The following is a 10,680-nucleotide window of genomic DNA, read 5'->3' as shown; positions in this document are numbered from 1 at the left end:
GTGAATCAAACAACTACACGGATGGTATGGCAGGTAGAACATGATTCAGAAAGAATAAAGAATGTCCTCACCGAAGTAGAACAAGTAGGCCAGCATCATTGGTGGGATATCTTCACAGGATTTTCCCCAACAGCCACACAGGTTTTCAATTACCTGGTGCCCCCAATGATATTGGTAGTTAGAGCCTTGTTGGTTTTAACTTTTACAAATATTTTTATGTGGTGGAAGCTAAGGATCATAATGAAAAGGACCCAAATGGTTTGGGCTATGGTACGAGCGCATCAGCGCTCTTAGGATTAGACATCAGCACTCTTAGGATCAGACCTTGACGAAAGAATTCGTAAGTCATAAGAAAAGGGGGGAATGAAGCCATAAAATAGATAGCCTTCGAGAAATAATGGGTTAAAACATAGAATATGAAGGGAACATCTGGAAGTAATAAACACAACGACAGGAGGGAAAGAGAAGGATAAAAAAATCACCGGACTAAGCGTAATTTAAGCCGAAGCTAAAGCATGCCTAATGTCAATATGATAAGTTGGCCCTAGGAGGTTGGGAACTCGGCCAACTACACCGGGAAAGGACCAAATTTGGAAAGAAGTTCAAAAGTTTAAGGAGGAAGACTCCTCGGAGACCCTCGCCCACGATGAAGGCCGACCGGAACGACCCCCGAAAAGATCCTCAAAATAGAAGTTTCCGCCCACGCCCCGCCTACGGCACGCCCCATATGAATATGCATTGATATGATGTAATTCCAAACCTAAACTGTATAAAAGGCATGCTTTTGTTGTAAGACTTTGGAAAACTCCCTTTAGAGATTTCCCCAACGTGCACGTTGCTAATAAAATACCTCCTGTCTATCTGACTTAAACTGCGTCTCTTAGACAGTTATTTATCGCCTTTTGGGGAAAAATTCGGCATCATAAGAGGAAAAGTATGCATAGCAAGGCCAAGAGAAAAGCGGTAAAGAAGTTAGCGTGGGGGATAGGTGAGTGTAGCTGAGAAAGAAAGAAAATGCCTCATTCCAGTTTGTATGTATGTATGTGTGTGTGAAGTTTGCAGGATGTAAAGCAGAAGAAAGCAGTGACTTGATGGTGGAGTGAATGGATGCTTTTGAATACACGTGGCAAGGTCCAAGCAAACTATTTGTCTTGGCACATCTGTGTCCCATAAACTTCTTAGTTTAGATTCAGACTGTAAGCGGGACAGAGAACACCCCTAAAATTACAGCTGAGCAAGAAAGCAGGTCGCATCAGCATGTTTTAAAGGAAGCAGTTTTTTTGTGTGAGAAGAAAATGGACATATGAGACTCCAGCAGTATCGACGTTCAGCTTAGAAGCAAAGTGCAATGATTCCGTACAAACTCTGAAAATGAAACGCAGCAATAAAAAGGCAATGGGACATGTCAGCGAAAGCTTTGTGGCCAAGCAGGGTGAGATGTTTGAAGCAGAACCACAGTTTGGTTTCACTAAGGATCCATCATGGTGGATTGCAAACATGTGCCAAGACAACACATATTCTGCAGCTGTTGCAGCTCTCCGCTTTCCCTTAGACTCTAAAATGCAGAGAAATGGCCTGCGCAGCGCAGAAGCTATTTGTGCTGCTTGTACACCTCTTCCAACCCCTCAGTGGAAACTATTGCGCCTGCCTTTAGACTCTGAGATCCAGAGAACACAATGGTAGAGGCAGTGGAGAATGGAAGGAGAGAGTGAAGTTTGATGAGTGAGTTTGATGTGACTTATGTGGAGCACGCAGAAAATGTAGCCCCGTACTGGTTTTTACACCTGGAGCCTATTTCTGTAAGACATTTCAGGTGGACATTTTTGATCAAGAAGCCAGAGTGAAAAAATTGACAGCAGGTCTCTCTGGGAAAGAAAAAGCAGCAAGGCGTCGTGTGCCATTTAAATGCTGCTATAAGAAGGGCATACTTTAGCAGCATCTCTCTTGACACTTCTATCTGTGTAATCTCTAGCTGCTTGGACACAGCGACACTGAAAATAATTGTACTGCAAATACCAAGTTACACAGGGAAAAAGGCTAGGTCAGCAAATGCCTTCTGTCCTGGCACATCTCTCAGTCAGAACTCCAGCTGAAAAATTTTGCTGTAATGATGGACTTTGCCACTTGGAGAGAATTTATATAGTTGGGAAGAAACATTCAAAGCCCTAGTGCATTTCGTCTATTTTACGGACTGCAAAGGCACTATGAAGGCCAGCCCTAGCTTTTTGTTGGACTTTTTCTTTTTGAGTAGCTGCTGGACGTTTTGAAGCGGTTTGGGATCTGCTAGAGTGCAAGGTAATACATAGAGTTTGAGGAAAGTGATATACACATTTTATATCTCCAGGGAGGTGGATGTAGTTCAGTGTGTGCGAGTTACATGTTGAGCAGCTGATCACACAGAAAAGAAGAGGCTGCGCTGCAATTGCCTTTTCATTTGCAGCTTATAAACTGCACAGCCCACAATGAAACAATTCCACTTCCTTCTGTGCTACATACAGGATCACATTCTCTCAGTCTCTAAGAGCCAGGACCCCCAGCGGAGCTCTTCCCTGCGCTGCTCCTACACCAATGAGGCCGGAGCCGCAAACAGCTTGGCTTTTTCCCTGGCACCGGCTGCCAGCGCTCATCAAAATAACCACACGATGGCGCTGTCGACTAACAAAAGAAGGAAACACACCGAGGCCAGCTCCAAAGGACAGAGCCGAGTTGGAAACGTCCCTGCTCTCAAATTAACTGTGCCAGGAAAAAAAGACTTTGCTGATCTTCCCCCTCCAAGTGTGCAAACACTTTTGCACCACACTCAAAGGGCAACACGAAATCCTCTGCCCTAACAAACATTTTCACTCTCGCAGAGTCCGGTAACAAACTCAAAGACATCCGCTCAACAAATGTGCCAGCTGAGAGAGAAAGTTCTTTGCTGCCTACAATTTCAACTTCACCCATCAAACAATGAACACACACCCTGCTATTAGCACTTTTCTTTTCTGCTCTACGCTCCTAAGCTTTCAGTCTCAGAGTCAAGATCCAAGCAGCATGGCAACAGGGACTACTCACACACTAAAGCTACAAGGACAAAAAGCTCAACAACTTGGTGTCTAGATTCCCACTGTCAGTTCAACAGCTCTAACCCACAGGGAAACCTCTTGGGAAAAACCTTTAAATTCACTGAGACCACCCAAAGTGCCCATCCAAACTTAATTTCTTTGCCAAAGCGAATAACAAGAAGCTCATTTCAAGAGAAATGGCATCCCCTCCTCCAAAATCCAAAACATCCAGTGACTGATCCCATACAATGGTGTCAGAACACTCTTACTAGAGGCAGACAGCCTTCCAAAGATGGATACTGACTCAATGACTGTACAAATTGAGGGAGTGCTTCCAAATATGCCGGCACAAGAAGCTGCTGTCGTCCTTGAGCTGCGCGACACAGCTTCTTATCTGCACCTCCAACTCTGGGGCTACGTGCTTTCCTTCCCATGAGAAAGCATTGCCATTCTCCTTCAGGAACTTACCAAGCCAAGCTGTATGCCATGTCCTGTACTATGTCCAACAATGGCTCCTGCACAGAAGGGTCTACGACATAAATATCTTGCTGGACTATACCTCCTCATGGTACCTTTAACGCCTGCCCTATTACATTGTCACTATATCTTTTACTTGCCAAGGAAAGGCACTCAGAGTCACTTGGCCTTGCCTTGCCTTTGATGCTGTGGCTAGTCTACTCTTGTTTTGCTTGCTTGCTTATGTGTGCCTTGCCTGGCAAGACCTAGAAAGACCTTCCTTGCTTTGCTTTGCCTTGCCTACCGCTCTTTGCAATGCAAACCAAGTGTAGGCGCAATTGTAGGCGAGTCAAGGGAGAAACTGACAAGGCTGGAGCCATGAGGGGCAAGCAAATGGAGTGGTAGGTGAGAGAAGGCCCAGAACTTCTAGGCAAGGATGGGCATAGGAAGGCCAGGCAGAAACAGGAAGGCCTAGGCAAGGCTAGGTTTCCCTGGAGGAAAGCAGTCAAGTGTGGGCAGGTCAAGTGTGGGCGTAGGCACTGGAGGGAGTGCAAGGCTAGGGAGGCAAGGCAGGGCAAGGCAAGGAAACTTTGGGGTCACCAAGGCAAGACAAATGAGAGGTACATTCAAAGACTGCTGGTACACAAAAGGGGCTAGGACAGACTTCTCTGTCTGGCCTTGATCTCATATGGGCCATCTCTAATCTGCACCTAATACACTTGGATTACCTGCTTTCCTTGGTATACAAAAGAACTGTCATTCTGGTCCTGAAGCGCAAAGGTGAAATGTGAATTTTATGTCCAAAATTCAAGACATGTAAGGATAGGTGCCAGAAGCAAGCTGCCAGGACAGATGGGTGTGCTTGCACGTGACCTCTTTTGGGCTTCCTCTCACATGCTCCTGAAACGCTGGAGGTACGTGAAAGCCTTGAGAGTCCTAGGAGAAGCAGGCAGGGCAAGGCAAGATGAAGAAATTCCGCAAAAAGAGGGGTATTGTATTCCAGGTGGGGGACGAGTGAGCAAGGGAATGCAAGGCAAGGGAGAGGAGAGGTTCAAAGGTAACGCCAAGAAAAGTGGTGGCTTTTCCAGGCAAGACAAAGGAGAGGCAAGCAAGGCAATGAGAGTCCTAGAAGGAGAAGGAAATGAAAGATTGGAGCTGGACAAAGGGGAAGGGAAACTGGACAAAGTGGCAAGGGGGATGGGTGGTGCAAGGCACTGGACTGGTAGGAAGGGCAAGGGAAAGACATGGATAGGTCAGGAAGGAAGAGGAAAACAATGGCCAGGAATGACAAAGAAATGCAAGGTTGGATAGGAAAGGAAAGGCAAGGCAATGTAGGGAAGGGGTAGGCCAGACAATGGGTGTCTTAAGAGGAAAAGTATGCATAGCAAGGCCAAGAGAAAAGCGGTAAAGATGTTAGCGTGGGGGATAGGTGAGTGTAGCTGAGAAAGAAAGAAAATGCCTCATTCCAGTTTGTATGTATGTATGTGTGTGTGAAGTTTGCAGGATGTAAAGCAGAAGAAAGCAGTGACTTGATGGTGGAGTGAATGGATGCTTTTGAATACACGTGGCAAGGTCCAAGCAAACTATTTGTCTTGGCACATCTGTGTCCCATAAACTTCTTAGTTTAGATTCAGACTGTAAGCGGGACAGAGAACACCCCTAAAATTACAGCTGAGCAAGAAAGCAGGTCGCATCAGCATGTTTTAAAGGAAGCAGTTTTTTTGTGTGAGAAGAAAATGGACATATGAGACTCCAGCAGTATCGACGTTCAGCTTAGAAGCAAAGTGCAATGATTCCGTACAAACTCTGAAAATGAAACGCAGCAATAAAAAGGCAATGGGACATGTCAGCGAAAGCTTTGTGGCCAAGCAGGGTGAGATGTTTGAAGCAGAACCACAGTTTGGTTTCACTAAGGATCCATCATGGTGGATTGCAAACATGTGCCAAGACAACACATATTCTGCAGCTGTTGCAGCTCTCCGCTTTCCCTTAGACTCTAAAATGCAGAGAAATGGCCTGCGCAGCGCAGAAGCTATTTGTGCTGCTTGTACACCTCTTCCAACCCCTCAGTGGAAACTATTGCGCCTGCCTTTAGACTCTGAGATCCAGAGAACACAATGGTAGAGGCAGTGGAGAATGGAAGGAGAGAGTGAAGTTTGATGAGTGAGTTTGATGTGACTTATGTGGAGCACGCAGAAAATGTAGCCCCGTACTGGTTTTTACACCTGGAGCCTATTTCTGTAAGACATTTCAGGTGGACATTTTTGATCAAGAAGCCAGAGTGAAAAAATTGACAGCAGGTCTCTCTGGGAAAGAAAAAGCAGCAAGGCGTCGTGTGCCATTTAAATGCTGCTATAAGAAGGGCATACTTTAGCAGCATCTCTCTTGACACTTCTATCTGTGTAATCTCTAGCTGCTTGGACACAGCGACACTGAAAATAATTGTACTGCAAATACCAAGTTACACAGGGAAAAAGGGTAGGTCAGCAAATGCCTTCTGTCCTGGCACATCTCTCAGTCAGAACTCCAGCTGAAAAATTTTGCTGTAATGATGGACTTTGCCACTTGGAGAGAATTTATATAGTTGGGAAGAAACATTCAAAGCCCTAGTGCATTTCGTCTATTTTACGGACTGCAAAGGCACTATGAAGGCCAGCCCTAGCTTTTTGTTGGACTTTTTCTTTTTGAGTAGCTGCTGGACGTTTTGAAGCGGTTTGGGATCTGCTAGAGTGCAAGGTAATACATAGAGTTTGAGGAAAGTGATATACACATTTTATATCTCCAGGGAGGTGGATGTAGTTCAGTGTGTGCGAGTTACATGTTGAGCAGCTGATCACACAGAAAAGAAGAGGCTGCGCTGCAATTGCCTTTTCATTTGCAGCTTATAAACTGCACAGCCCACAATGAAACAATTCCACTTCCTTCTGTGCTACATACAGGATCACATTCTCTCAGTCTCTAAGAGCCAGGACCCCCAGCGGAGCTCTTCCCTGCGCTGCTCCTACACCAATGAGGCCGGAGCCGCAAACAGCTTGGCTTTTTCCCTGGCACCGGCTGCCAGCGCTCATCAAAATAACCACACGATGGCGCTGTCGACTAACAAAAGAAGGAAACGCACCAAGGCCAGCTCCAAAGGACAGAGCCGAGTTGGAAACGTCCCTGCTCTCAAATTAACTGTGCCAGGAAAAAAAGACTTTGCTGATCTTCCCCCTCCAAGTGTGCAAACACTTTTGCACCACACTCAAAGGGCAACACGAAATCCTCTGCCCTAACAAACATTTTCACTCTCGCAGAGTCCGGTAACAAACTCAAAGACATCCGCTCAACAAATGTGCCAGCTGAGAGAGAAAGTTCTTTGCTGCCTACAATTTCAACTTCACCCATCAAACAATGAACACACACCCTGCTATTAGCACTTTTCTTTTCTGCTCTACGCTCCTAAGCTTTCAGTCTCAGAGTCAAGATCCAAGCAGCATGGCAACAGGGACTACTCACACACTAAAGCTACAAGGACAAAAAGCTCAACAACTTGCTGTCTAGATTCCCACTGTCAGTTCAACAGCTCTAACCCACAGGGAAACCTCTTGGGAAAAACCTTTAAATTCACTGAGACCACCCAAAGTGCCCATCCAAACTTAATTTCTTTGCCAAAGCGAATAACAAGAAGCTCATTTCAGGAGAAATGGAGTCCCCTCCTCCAAAATCCAAAACATCCAGTGACTGATCCCATACAATTGTGTCAGAACACTCTTACTAGAGGCAGACAGCCTTCCAAAGATGGATACTGACTCAATGACTGTACAAATTGAGGGAGTGCTTCCAAATATGCCGGCACAAGAAGCTGCTGTCGTCCTTGAGCTGCGCGACACAGCTTCTTATCTGCACCTCCAACTCTGGGGCTACGTGCTTTCCTTCCCATGAGAAAGCATTGCCATTCTCCTTCAGGAACTTACCAAGCCAAACTGTATGCCATGTCCTGTACTATGTCCAACAATGGCTCCTGCACAGAAGGGTCTACGACATAAATATCTTGCTGGACTATACCTCCTCATGGTACCTTTAACGCCTGCCCTATTACATTGTCACTATATCTTTTACTTGCCAAGGAAAGGCACTCAGAGTCACTTGGCCTTGCCTTGCCTTTGATGCTGTGGCTAGTCTACTCTTGTTTTGCTTGCTTGCTTATGTGTGCCTTGCCTGGCAAGACCTAGAAAGACCTTCCTTGCTTTGCTTTGCCTTGCCTACCGCTCTTTGCAATGCAAACCAAGTGTAGGCGCAATTGTAGGCAAGTCAAGGGAGAAGCTGACAAGGCTGGAGCCATGAGGGGCAAGCAAATGGAGTGGTAGGTGAGAGAAGGCCCAGAACTTCTAGGCAAGGATGGGCATAGGAAGGCCAGGCAGAAACAGGAAGGCCTAGACAAGGCTAGGTTTCCCTGGAGGAAAGCAGTCAAGTGTGGGCAGGTCAAGTGTGGGCGTAGGCACTGGAGGGAGTGCAAGGCTAGGGAGGCAAGGCAGGGCAAGGCAAGGAAACTTTGGGGTCACCAAGGCAAGACAAATGAGAGGTACATTCAAAGACTGCTGGTACACAAAAGGGGCTAGGACAGACTTCTCTGTCTGGCCTTGATCTCATATGGGCCATCTCTAATCTGCACCTAATACACTTGGATTACCTGCTTTCCTTGGTATACAAAAGAACTGTCATTCTGGTCCTGAAGCGCAAAGGTGAAATGTGAATTTTATGTCCAAAATTCAAGACATGTAAGGATAGGTGCCAGAAGCAAGCTGCCAGGACAGATGGGTGTGCTTGCACGTGACCTCTTTTGGGCTTCCTCTCACATGCTCCTGAAACGCTGGAGGTACGTGAAAGCCTTGAGAGTCCTAGGAGAAGCAGGCAGGGCAAGGCAAGATGAAGAAATTCCGCAAAAAGAGGGGTATTGAATTCCAGGTGGGGGACGAGTGAGCAAGGGAATGCAAGGCAAGGGAGAGGAGAGGTTCAAAGGTAACGCCAAGAAAAGTGGTGGCTTTTCCAGGCAAGACAAAGGAGAGGCAAGCAAGGCAATGAGAGTCCTAGAAGGAGAAGGAAATGAAATATTGGAGCTGGACAAAGGGGAAGGGAAACTGGACAAAGTGGCAAGGGGGATGGGTGGTGCAAGGCACTGGACTGGTAGGAAGGGCAAGGGAAAGACATGGATAGGTCAGGAAGGAAGAGGAAAACAATGGCCAGGAATGACAAAGAAATGCAAGGTTGGATAGGAAAGGAAAGGCAAGGCAATGTAGGGAAGGGGTAGGCCAGACAATGGGTGTCTTAAGAGGAAAAGTATGCATAGCAAGGCCAAGAGAAAAGCGGTAAAGAAGTTAGCGTGGGGGATAGGTGAGTGTAGCTGAGAAAGAAAGAAAATGCCTCATTCCAGTTTGTATGTATGTATGTGTGTGTGAAGTTTGCAGGATGTAAAGCAGAAGAAAGCAGTGACTTGATGGTGGAGTGAATGGATGCTTTTGAATACACGTGGCAAGGTCCAAGCAAACTATTTGTCTTGGCACATCTGTGTCCCATAAACTTCTTAGTTTAGATTCAGACTGTAAGCGGGACAGAGAACACCCCTAAAATTACAGCTGAGCAAGAAAGCAGGTCGCATCAGCATGTTTTAAAGGAAGCAGTTTTTTTGTGTGAGAAGAAAATGGACATATGAGACTCCAGCAGTATCGACGTTCAACTTAGAAGCAAAGTGCAATGATTCCGTACAAACTCTGAAAATGAAACGCAGCAATAAAAAGGCAATGGGACATGTCAGCGAAAGCTTTGTGGCCAAGCAGGGTGAGATGTTTGAAGCAGAACCACAGTTTGGTTTCACTAAGGATCCATCATGGTGGATTGCAAACATGTGCCAAGACAACACATATTCTGCAGCTGTTGCAGCTCTCCGCAGGAACACTAGCGCTTTCCCTTAGACTCTAAAATGCAGAGAAATGGCCTGCGCAGCGCAGAAGCTATTTGTGCTGCTTGTACACCACTTCCAACCCCTCAGTGGAAACTATTGCGCCTGCCTTTAGACTCTGAGATCCAGAGAACACAATGGTAGAGGCAGTGGAGAATGGAAGGAGAGAGTGAAGTTTGATGAGTGAGTTTGATGTGACTTATGTGGAGCACGCAGAAAATGTAGCCCCGTACTGGTTTTTACACCTGGAGCCTATTTCTGTAAGACATTTCAGGTGGACATTTTTGATCAAGAAGCCAGAGTGAAAAAATTGACAGCAGGTCTCTCTGGGAAAGAAAAAGCAGCAAGGCGTCGTGTGCCATTTAAATGCTGCTATAAGAAGGGCATACTTTAGCAGCATCTCTCTTGACACTTCTATCTGTGTAATCTCTAGCTGCTTGGACACAGCGACACTGAAAATAATTGTACTGCAAATACCAAGTTACACAGGGAAAAAGGCTAGGTCAGCAAATGCCTTCTGTCCTGGCACATCTCTCAGTCAGAACTCCAGCTGAAAAATTTTGCTGTAATGATGGACTTTGCCACTTGGAGAGAATTTATATAGTTGGGAAGAAACATTCAAAGCCCTAGTGCATTTCGTCTATTTTACGGACTGCAAAGGCACTATGAAGGCCAGCCCTAGCTTTTTGTTGGACTTTTTCTTTTTGAGTAGCTGCTGGACGTTTTGAAGCGGTTTGGGATCTGCTAGAGTGCAAGGTAATACATAGAGTTTGAGGAAAGTGATATACACATTTTATATCTCCAGGGAGGTGGATGTAGTTCACTGTGTGCGAGTTACATGTTGAGCAGCTGATCACACAGAAAAGATGAGGCTGCGCTGCAATTGCCTTTTCATTTGCAGCTTATAAACTGCACAGCCCACAATGAAACAATTCCACTTCCTTCTGTGCTACATACAGGATCACATTCTCTCAGTCTCTAAGAGCCAGGACCCCCAGCGGAGCTCTTCCCTGCGCTGCTCCTACACCAATGAGGCCGGAGCCGCAAACAGCTTGGCTTTTTCCCTGGCACCGGCTGCCAGCGCTCATCAAAATAACCACACGATGGCGCTGTCGACTAACAAAAGAAGGAAACGCACCAAGGCCAGCTCCAAAGGACAGAGCCGAGTTGGAAACGTCCCTGCTCTCAAATTAACTGTGCCAGGAAAAAAAGACTTTGCTGATCTTCCCCCTCCAAGTGTGCAAA

This window comes from Poecile atricapillus, chromosome W (assembly GCF_030490865.1).
Source record: "Poecile atricapillus isolate bPoeAtr1 chromosome W, bPoeAtr1.hap1, whole genome shotgun sequence".
NCBI classification, from domain to species: domain Eukaryota; kingdom Metazoa; phylum Chordata; class Aves; order Passeriformes; family Paridae; genus Poecile; species Poecile atricapillus.
Note: the sequence above shows the minus strand (reverse complement) of the source record.